Source organism: Emydura macquarii, unplaced genomic scaffold (genome assembly GCF_026122565.2).
Source record: "Emydura macquarii macquarii isolate MOO-44397 ecotype Brisbane River unplaced genomic scaffold, CSIRO-AGI_Emac_v2 contig_3240, whole genome shotgun sequence".
NCBI lineage: Eukaryota > Metazoa > Chordata > Testudines > Chelidae > Emydura > Emydura macquarii.
The window spans coordinates 4,934,850-4,946,312 of NW_027133377.1; positions in this window are offsets into that span (position 1 = coordinate 4,934,850).

Sequence of the window (11,463 nt, forward strand, 5' to 3'; positions counted from 1 at the left end):
CCCATACTTGGATTGTCACGGTATCCTCTTGCACCGATAACACCCCTTTGGGCGAGTGAACCCCAGTTATTCGGAAGATAACAGTAATATAGATAGTTGGATTTGTGATAACCAAGAGAACTGCATGGTAAATTGCCTGCCAGGTGCAAAGGTCACTGACCTCTCAAGACATCTAGAAAAATGTATCTGCAGTGCTGGGAAGGAGCCAGTGGTCATGGTACCTATAGCTACCAGTGATATAGGGAAAGGTAAGAGAGCGGTTCTGGAGGCCAAATATAGGCTGCCAAGAAAAATATTGAAGTCCAGGACCTCCATGGTAGCATTCTCTGAAATGCTTTCAGTCTCACATGCAGGGCCAGTTAGACAGGCAGAATTGCAGGGTCTCAAACATGGATGAGATGATGGTGTTTGAGGGAGGAATTTAGGGTTATTAGGAACTGGGGAACATTTTGGGAAAGAAGGAGCCTATACAGGAAGGATTGGCTCCAATTAGATCAAAATGGAACCAGATTGGTGGCATGTAAAATTAAAGAGGTCACAAAGGAGTTTTTAAACTAACAGCTGGGTGAAAGCTGACAGACGTGGAGAAGCACACAGTATGGGCAGACATATCCCTTGGGGGAGAATTTATTAAAGGGAATACTTTATATCCTAATAAACAGGAGAGAATAGAAGTTGATAAAATACAGGTAGGAACTGAGGCGAAACAATCAAACAATACAAAGGTACCATTCAATTACATAACTTGAAAAATATTAACACATTTACAGATGCTTGTATACAACTTGAAGAAGTCTAAATACTAAGATGGATGAACTTGAGTACCTAGTATTAAATAAGGATTTGTTATAACAGGTGTCATGGAAAGTTGTCGGAACAATGATAATCAATGGCACACGGTGATACCAGAGTACAAAATATATAGGAATGACAGCATAGGTTGTGCTGGCTGGGGAGTGGCATGACATGTGAATGAAAGCAGAGAGTCATATAGTAAGAATCTTAAAATGAATCAAACTGTAGCACAGAATCTCTATGAATAGAAAATCCATGCTTGAATAAGAGAATTGCACTAGGGGTATAGTACCAACCACCTGACAAGGATGGTGATGGTGATTATGAAATGTTCATGGGGATTAGCGAGGTTACAGAAACAAAAAAAACCCAGTAATAATGGGGATTTCAACTATCCCCATATTGACTGGGAATATGTCACCTGAAGACAGGATGCAGAGAGAAAATTTCTAGACACCATTAAGGACTGCTTCTTTGGGTGGTGAGTCCTGAAATGCACAAGGGGAGAGCAATTCCTAATTTAGTCCTAAGTGGCACACAGGCTCTTGTCCAAGAGGTGAATATAGCTGAACCACTCAGTAACAGCAACCATAATGTAATTAAATTTAACATCCTTATGGGGGGGGAAATACCAAAGCAGCCCACCACAGTAGCATTTAACTTCAAAAAGGGGAACTATACAAAAATGAAGAGGCTAGTTAAATGACAATTAAAAGGAACAGCCACAAGAGTGAAATGCCTGCAAATTGCATGGAAATGTATTACAACACCATAATAGAGGCTCAAATTATATTTATACCCCAAATAAAAAGACAGTAAGAGGACCAAAAAGATGCCACCATGGCTAAACAAAGTAAAATAGAGGGTTGGGACGAAAAAGATATTCTTTGAAAATTGGAAGTCAATACTGAGGAAAATAGAAAGGAGCATAAACTCTGGCAAGTCAAATGTTAAGAGTATAATTATGCTGGCGAAAAAAGAATTCAAAGAACAGCTAGCAAAAGACAAAAATTAACAGCAAAATGTTTTTTTAAGTACATCAGAAGCAGGAAGACTGTCAAACAGGCAGTGGGACCACTGGATGATCTAAAGGAACAAACAAGGAAGACAAGGCCATTGCAGAAAAGCTAAATGAATTATTTTCATTGGTCTACATTGTACAGGATATGAGGAAGATTTGCATGCCAGAGCCATATTTTTAACAAATCTGAGGAACTGTTCTGGATTAAGGTGTCATTACAGGAGGTTTTGGAACAAATGATAAATTAAACAGTAATTAGTCACCAAGAACAGATGGTATTCATCCAAGAGTTCACTCATATGAAATTGCAAAACTACTAACTGTGGTATCTAACCTATCACTAAAATCAGCCTCTGTACCAGATGACTGATGGATAGCTAATATGACACTGATTTTTAAAAAAACCTCCAGAGGTGATCCTGGTAACTACTGGCCAGTAAGCCTAACTTCAGTATCAGGCAAACTGGCAAATTTCAGCTATAGTAAAGAACAGAATTATCAGACACGTAGATGTTGGGGGAAGAGTCAACACAGCTTTTGTAAAGGGAAATCATGTGTCACCAACCAATTAGAATTCTTTAAGGTTGTCAAGAAGCACGTGGACAAAAGTGATCTAGTTGATATAGTGTATTTGGATTTCCAGAAAGTCTTTGACAGGTTTCCTCACAAGGCTCTTAAAGTAAGGAGTCATGGGATAAGAAAGAAGGTTCTCATGGGTCAGTAGCTGGTTAGAAGACAGGAAGCAAAAGGTAGGAATAAGCCATCAGTTTTCACAGTGGAGAGAGGTAAATAGTGGGGGTCCCCCCAGGCTCTGTTCTGGGACCAATGCTGTTCAACGTTCATAAGTGAGCTGGAAAAGAGGATGAAAAGGGAAGTAGCAAAGTTTGCTAATGATACAAAATTACTCAAGATAGTTAAGTCCAAAGCAGACTGTAAAGAGTTACAAAGGGCTCTTGCAAAACTGGGTGACTAGGCAACAAAATGGAGAAAGTGAATAAGGAAGTGTTATTTACTCCTTCAAATAACACAAAAATCAGGGATCACCGAATAAAGTTAATAGGTAGCAGGCTCAAAACAAACAAAAGGAAGTGTTTCTTCATACAATGCACAGTCAGCCTTTGGGACTCATTGTCGGGGGATATTGTGAAGGCGAAAAGTATAACTGGATTCAAAAAAGAATTATATAATTTAACAGAGGATAGGTCCATCAATGGCTATTATCCAAGATAGTCAGGGATGCAACCCTGTGCTCTGAGTGTCCCTAAATCTCTGACTGCTACAAGTTGGGACTGGATGACAGGGGATGGATCACTTGATAAATTGTTGTGTTCTGTTTGCTCCCTCTGAAGCACTGGGCACTGTTGGAAGACAGGATACTGGGCTAAATGGACCATTGATTTGACCCTGTATGGCCTTTCTTATGTTAAATGACTGAAGAGTCCCATTGTTAAGAAGTTCTATTGTTCCAGAGTTAATGATGCTGCTGAGTTTTGCCTTTAATTTAATGGGAGTTAGACTGGGCCTAGATTAGACACTTTGAAATGAAGACTCACAAGTTCCTTATAGAAAAGGTTTAGGGACATTCTGTTCAGAAGCACTTCTGCCTACAGCATAGACCACTTTCTGTATTTATCTTTTGCTTTTAATTCTCTGGGATATTACATGATCTTTGTTTCTTTTAAATCAAAAAAATAATAGAATTCCTATGTTAAGTGGATCTGTGGAGCTCACTAACTACCCTGCCTAGGCAATACTCACTTCTTTCTACATCAGTCTGTTCGTTCATAATAAGGCTTTCATAGTCATGGCACCTGCAATTGTGCGCCCTACGGTAACCATGGTTACAGAAGGGCTGCAAAGCTTGGTTTTGCAGGCAATCCTGAGTGCCTGAAAAATCCTCCTACAATCTAAGCATCAGGAAGATATGCATGCAGGTTTTGGGCTTGTTCATGAGTGAGGTTAGCAGCTATGGTAGGGACTTCTCTTACTAGTAGTCAGTTCCAAATTCCCACCCCTTGTCTTGGAGTGGAGAACCGTCCTTCTGCCGTTGTGAAGGTAGGACTTCTCCGAGGAATCACTCAGGCATCCCATCAGTAACAGTCACCTTAATCAGCAAACAAACAGCCCCATTACTCCACCAGCATCTGTCCCTCAGTCACCCATCAGGGAGCCTCTTTCCCTTTGAGCTCTAGCCAGTCCTCACATGCAGTGCAGGCTCCCAGGTATCACATGCTCAGACTGCTCCTTGGCCTGTCCTCCCAGCCCAGAGTGCAGCCTCATATGCCCTTTCTGGCAACCCAAACAGTTGCTTCTCCACTTACAGAAGAGCTGGCAACAGGAAGTAGAATTTCCTGCCCTTTCTAGGCCAGCCAGAGTTCTGGAAGTGTGGGGAGGCCAGCTTCTTGTGTTTGCTCATCATCCCATCTATCATGGCTCCAGCTTTCACAGCAATGCTGCTTATTTGCAGAGCCAAATTCCACAATCCTGCCTTTTGTATTGTTCCTACTGAGACCTTGAGGAATATGGCTGCCACTCTAAGCTGTCAATACTAGACAACAGTATTTAGTGACTGAAACCTAATCACTGGAACTACAGGGGAAATGTAGACAATGATAGGGATGATAACTGAGTGGAATTCCTCTTGCACAAAGTTCTAAGGGGACATCCAAAATCTACATAAATTTATGGGTTGAGATTATCAGTATTCTTTTGATTATGCTATAGAAATCTGGTCAAGCTTCTAAAAGACTAAGTAGCTCACCAGAAGCAAGGAGGAAGGGGCTTCTAAGTGTATAGAGTTGATTGACTTTTCCAAGGCTGGTTAGCTAAGCAGACAACGGCTGTAGAAGAGATTCAGGCTTATTGAGTCTCTAAGATTCACAAAAGCACAGTTTCAGTCTCACAGAATTTAGGCTCTTAAGAGTTGTCAGGACAGAGTTTCAGTCAGTTGAATGCCTTGGGATGTAATTGACTAACTTATCCCCTGAGATTTGAATATCTAGATTTCAGTTAACACTGGTTGCACTCTACCTCAGTTGCAATTTGATGCCAGGTCTAGCCATTCCCACTGACATGAGCCTTACATTAAGGAAAGTTGGGCAACTGTAACTTTCACATAAAATAATCCATCAATCTAGTTAAATAAAGTGAAATACTTGTCTGGCCCATAAGATCAGGCTTTGCTAACACACCCAGTTACTTCACAGCAGTGTATTCCTAGAATCTCTTACAGAGCTCTGGGAATATTAGTGAATAACGAGGTGGTGCTCAGATGTATTTGGATCATTGTATTTGAGGAGTTGCTGTTTATAGCCTGTGGGAATACAGTTAAATTTGAGTGGAAAATGTGCATGTTCTTCTATACTTCATAGAAAGGCGCCACATGTCCATGAAAGTGTATGTCTGACAAATGATTGCTGAACACAGCGTCCCCAAATGCATTTGTAATCTTTGCTTATCTTGTTTCTCATTTTGCCTTCTTTCATAGCCCAGTGGTTGAATACTATTCCTTACCACTCACTGACATATTTTGAACCACAATTTATTCATTGTGAAACTTTTTCTATTTCATATTCATCCCTGACCCAGATAATTATCCAGTGCTTAGTGCAGATTATTATCTGGGAACTTGCATAGCCAAGGGAAAGTTTTAATTTATATTCTTGACATTTCAGCCGATGCTTATTTTTTGGACAATAAGAGTAAATTTACTTAGCTCCATTTGCACATAAGCCTCATAGCAACTTAATTCTAATCCTTTTTCTAGCCTGTGTACCATCTTAGCAATTGTAGAAATAGTATCTGAGACATGCACCAGCTTTAGGAGAATTAAGCCAGTATGTTTTATACATAACATTGGCAAATAACTTGCCTTGTTTATCTAATTTATGGGATATGAAAAGGTATTGTCCAAATCATGAATTTCGTACTTTTCTGGAATAAAAACCAAACCAAAAAAACACTTGAGTGCATCCAGTACTGTCCCGTGTCAGAGAAAGGGTACAGTACTATATGGATATTCCAGTTCCTATGTTCTCTTGCTCAGCTCCACTGGGCTATAGCTCAGACATCTACATCAATTAACACAGAACCACAGATACCCATCTCATTACTAAAATGTGCACAGGAAAGGCCACTCCTATTTGCCAGAAGGAACGTTTCTTTTTGATCCCAGATATGACACCAAGTAATACACTGTGCAGCCAAGAGGGCACCAAACTAAGCCAACACAATGAACTTGTCAATTCATGCCAACCAGAAACCCAGTGACTGGCTTATTCCTGCTGTCCTGAGGTCAACCTCATTTAACAACATGGAGACTCACCAGACAAAAGGGGGAAGGAAAGAAGGGGGATCCATCCTTGAGGGAGGGAAGCAGGTAAGCCCTGTTTTCACCCTCTCAATGCCCATCTATAGAAGGGTTGACTCACCCCTGGTATTCCTCCTCATGGCTGAGCATGACATAGCAGCTCTCTCTTCTAATGCCCCCTGCCAACGATTGCTCATGTTCTGTGATGTTCTGCTTTTTCCCAGCCCTCTGGGCACGTCACATTTAGTCCCATCCCTTCCAGGGTAAACAACATGTACAATAAAGTAAACTCAAATAAACAAACTCTTCACCCCATCCAAGCTCTTCCTTCTGCAGACTCTTTCCAGGCTCTGCAAATTTGTTCTCCTGTTCTGGTTCAGAGCAACACCTCTCAGGGATTTCTCCCTGGAGGCCTGGCTCCATATTCAATAGCCTTTCTCTCCTTTGTGTCAACTGTTTCTGCACCAACTTTCTCAATGGTCAATAGGGGTATTCAGGCCCTCGGTCTATTCCAGGGACCCGGTGGCAAGAAGCTAAAGTTTGCTCCCTTAGACTCCTTGCTGCCTCCAAGGACTTCTTCCTACCTTAGCCATCCTTCAGGCCCTCTCCCACAGCTCCTCCCTGGACTTACTATATATCTGTCTCTCTCTCTAGAACAGTGGTTCTCAACCAGGGGTACATGTACCCTGGGGTATGCAGAAGTCTCCTAGATGGTACATCAACTTATCCTGGGGCTCAGGCTGTCAACCCCACCACCAGGGACTCCAGGATCCCAGCTTCTGCACTGCCTCCTGGGGACTTGGGGCTCCCAGCTTCTCTCTCTCTCTCTCTTGCAACCAGAGAAGAACTGCAGAGTTCTTGTTCTCTCTGCAGCCTCCTTCTATTCCGGAATTCCTTTCTTGATACTAATTACCTAGCTCCTTCCCTAGCTGGTCTTCATCTTTAATTAAACCTGGCCCTCTCTCCAGCTGCAGCTAGGTAGCATAATTGGCGTCTCAGGCCTACATGGATTCTTTCATTTTCTGAGTGGAGTTGTGAAGGGGCACCCCCTCACACTGACAGAGAGGGGACTAATGAGCTCCTCTGGGCTTGTTCAGCACCAACCTGGCACATATGCAAGACTTGTTCTGCCTGGAGGATGGGGGAGCTTAAAAGGGTAAACTTGCCACAGGAAGAGGAGGTGAACAGGGAGAAGGATGCCCTGCCTCAGACAGCTTAGATAGGGTTGTTGAGAGGGAGACAGCAACAAGCCTCACAACTCCTAAATTTGCATGACCCAGTCTTAGAGCAGTATGACCCATGAGGAGAGGCTGGCGGTGGACCCTGTGTAGATTAAGCTCAAAGGGCTGACCCTGAAAGACTGCCTGAGTGCCAGGTCACCTTTGCTTCTTGTCATTTTCCCATGGACTATCCTTTCCCATAAGAGAAGGGCAAGTGGGGAGGACATCTCCTTCTCCATGAACCCCTTGGAACAAACAAAGAGTGCCAGGACATGGGGGGGCGAAGGGGGGGAGGCGCAAGTGATCATACTGACATGGAACTGAAGTTAGTAAACATGACACTGCATCACACTGACATCCTATACTGCTGTTACTATTACATTTGTAACCTTCTCATCATTTCCTTAAAAAAGAGTGTCATGGTTTCCCAAGGGCTAGATTATGACTTGGCCTACACATGAGGGCGTAAGAATACTTCTGTGTGGACTCTCTTGACCTTGAATCTGGGTGTGCAGGCACAGTCTGGTCCATATAATCCCTGTATCAAAAGCAGGAGGGCAGGAAGTGGATGGAGTATTGCCCAACTGACCTGGTGCAAGAGGTGTCATAATTTGTTGCAGGGACATGCCAATATCAAATTAATGCTTCCATGAACAAGCAGAGGACAGAGAGTCAATTATGCCTCAGAGAGATGTCTCTGTGTCACTGTATCTCCTAGAGCAATTTCTGGGGTGGTGTGGCTTATGCAGCATCTCTACTTAAGGCCTAACGGTACTTACTGTAATGTTCTGCAAGATAAAAAACCTATGGCTACTACAAAAAAGATTGATTATGGCACATGCAGTCCAGTCTCCATTTCACTTCATGTAATTAATTTCTGATGGTCTTGGAAATCTTTTTGCAGCTAGGTTAGAGGGTGAAACAATGAGATTTTGTCATTTTAAATTTGCACAGTTGCAACAAGAAAAAGGGTAAATGGTTAAATTAAAATATTTTGTTTTATTTTACCAGCTGTTTTACAAAAAAGATGGTCTTTTCAGAAAACACAAGTGAATAAAATGGGAACACTCATGCAAAAATGTTCAAAGGTTCAGCTTGTTGCAATTAAGTGACTATCTGAATAGAAATGCAGCTTTGTTATCCACTTCTCTGTTCTAAACTATAAATCTATTCTATTCTGGTTCTTATACAACACTCTTCACCATATTGTCTGAGCACCTAGAACATTCTCCTCTTCACCCCTTTCCTCTGAGCACCTGGATTTTTAGAAAGATGGTCTCTCTTGTTAAAGTGTTGGAAAAAAATCAAACAAAACATTTTACATTTAAGCTGTGTACATCCTTACTTGTGGTAACTGGAAATCTAAACTGACCAATTCTCATTCCGTGCTTGCCCTCTATTTCTTTCGTCTTCTTTCCAGAATGAAAGTGTAACTACAAAAGAAAAATACACATCAGTTTGATCTTCGGGCCAGTGCACATCAAACTTCGGGCCAGTGCCAGTTTGATCTTCGGGCCAGTGCTTATCACCTCTGATGTGAAACATAATGATTCTCAAAAACAAACATAAAGCAAATGTTTCAAAAAAGTCACATAAATCCAAAAGAAACCATTCTTTTCAGGGAAGAAAAGTTCTAAGGCTCAAATCTGCAAACCCGGTGTACCTTAGTTCCCCATCAGTAAAACAGTCATACTCGTACCTATTTTCTCCTGCTCATTGTCTGGCTTGTCTATTTAGATTGTAAGCTCTTTGGGGCAGAGATTGTCTCTTACTATTTTTATGTATAGCACCTAGCACTATGGGGCCCTCTGCTCAGATGAGGCTGCTAAGTGCTGTATAATGACTACTCCCATTAGACTGTAAGAGATGATGAATCATTTAGCAAGGACTACTTGCATGAGTATGCATTTCAGAAAGCACTAAATAATTTCTGTTAACTAACTGGGAGGAGGGAGGAACATTTATGCTCTGACAGCTCAGAAGTATTAATACTACAGTTGTATCATAAATCAAACTGTTTATGTGAAATATTTTTTCTCTTTTCAATGTGGCTTTGTTTATTTTTCCTCCTGTCATAAACAGCAACATTTACCAATAACTTCTCTTCTATGTTCCCTTGACTGATAAGAACTTGACCGATAAGGTGATAAACAATAGGAATGAAAGCCAGACAATAAATAACTGGTTCTAATCCAGTTTTGGTTAGTAGTGACAGAAAGTTGTTCCCATTTCATAGAAGATGTCAGTGTCGAATGTACTGGTGGTCCAATTTCTAGTGGACACTAGTCCCATCTCACAAAACCTATCACCTTTGGCAAACTTTATTTTTAATCTCAGCAGAGAGGCAAAAGATTGAATAGGAATGAAAACTGATCTATCTTGTCACCTCTAGGTATGGTTTCTCAAGGCTAGGATTGAGACAACATTATGGGAGAGCTGATATTGCTTCTACCCTACATATACCATATCCAGCACCAGCCATGAACACTAAATTCACTAATTATTTTTATATACGTCTATATATTTATATCTATCTATATATGTGACTAATCACTGGCATAATTTTCTCAGTTACTTAGAACTAAACTGGAATATTTCAATTAGTATATAATATATTATTATACTATGAAATCTCTGCATCTGTTTAATTTCCTTTCTGGCAGGCTTTAACTCATTTTGGAAACCAACTGGAATCCACAAGCAATCAAAATATTGTACAAAATGCTGTATACTTGTTTTGTTTTTTGCTTTTTTAGGCTGTTCCTTTTAGTGTAGCTATTAGCACGAGATACTGGCATTATAGTGTTTACCATGACATTCTACATATTGGATTTTTGTCATAGGACAAATAACACTTTTCATAGTCGATTGTCTTGTGGTAGAACCTGCAATTGCTAACACATCAGGTGAATTATAACAATGTTCTAATGAACTTTTAAGTAATAGTAGAAAGCCAAAACAAATAAGAGTTTGCCTTCAACTAGCAGTGAGAAGATGGAAATTGATCATAGAATCATAGAAGATTAGGGTTGGAAGGGACCTCAGGAGGTCATCTAGTCTAACCCTCTGATCATAGCAGGGCCAACCCCAACTAAATCAGGGCCAGCCAGGGCTTTGTCAAGCTGCACCTTAAAAACCTCTAAGAATGGAGATTCCATCACCTCTCTAGGTAACCCATTCAAGTGCTTCACTACCTCCTCGTGAAAAAGTTTTTCTTAATATCCAACCTAGACCTCCCCCACTGCAACTTGAGACCATTGCTCCTAGTTCTGTTATCTACTACAATTGAGAACAGCCTAGCTCCATTCTCCCTGGAACCCCCTTTTAGGTAGTTAAAGGCTGCTATCAAATCCCCCCTCATTCTTCCCTTCTGCAGACTAAACAAGCCTAGTTCCTTCAGCCTCTCCTCATAAATCATGTGCTCTGGCTTCCTAACCATTTTTGTTGCCACCCGCTGGACTTTCTCCAATTTGTTCACATCCTTTCTGTAGTGGGGGCCCAAAACTGGACACAATACTCCAAATGTGGCCTCACCAATGCCAAATAGAGGGGAATAATCACTTCCCTCGATCTGCTGGCAATGCTTATACTAATGTAGCCCAATATACCCTTAGCCTTCTTGATGGGACATGGGTGAATTCATCTGAGTTAAAATCATATTACAGAATATAACTGCAATAGGAATATTCCTGAAAATGGTGATACTTTTCATTGGTTCTTTACCTGTATCTCTTTAAAGTATGGATAATACCACTTCATGCTACTTGCATGCAGCATTAGAGCAGAAACCTCCTGAAGATGCATTAGAGTGAGAAACACACATATTTTAAAGCAATCCTTCCCATTTCTAAAAACTAGGCTCTCCCTTCTAAGGGAAATAATTAGTTTGAGGACCAAACCTAGTTACTGACACACTTGGAATCAGTATTGCTCCCCACATTTCAATATATTTGAAGTCTCAAGGCCTTCTTCTTCTAAGAGAGCTCCTCTTTGGTTGCAATATTGGATGGGAGGTGGGAATATTTTCAAATACCACTGCTGAATTTATATGGCCTTATCTAATGCCTTTTGATTTCATTGGAAAGGCTCCTACTAACTTCAGTGGGCATAGAATCGAA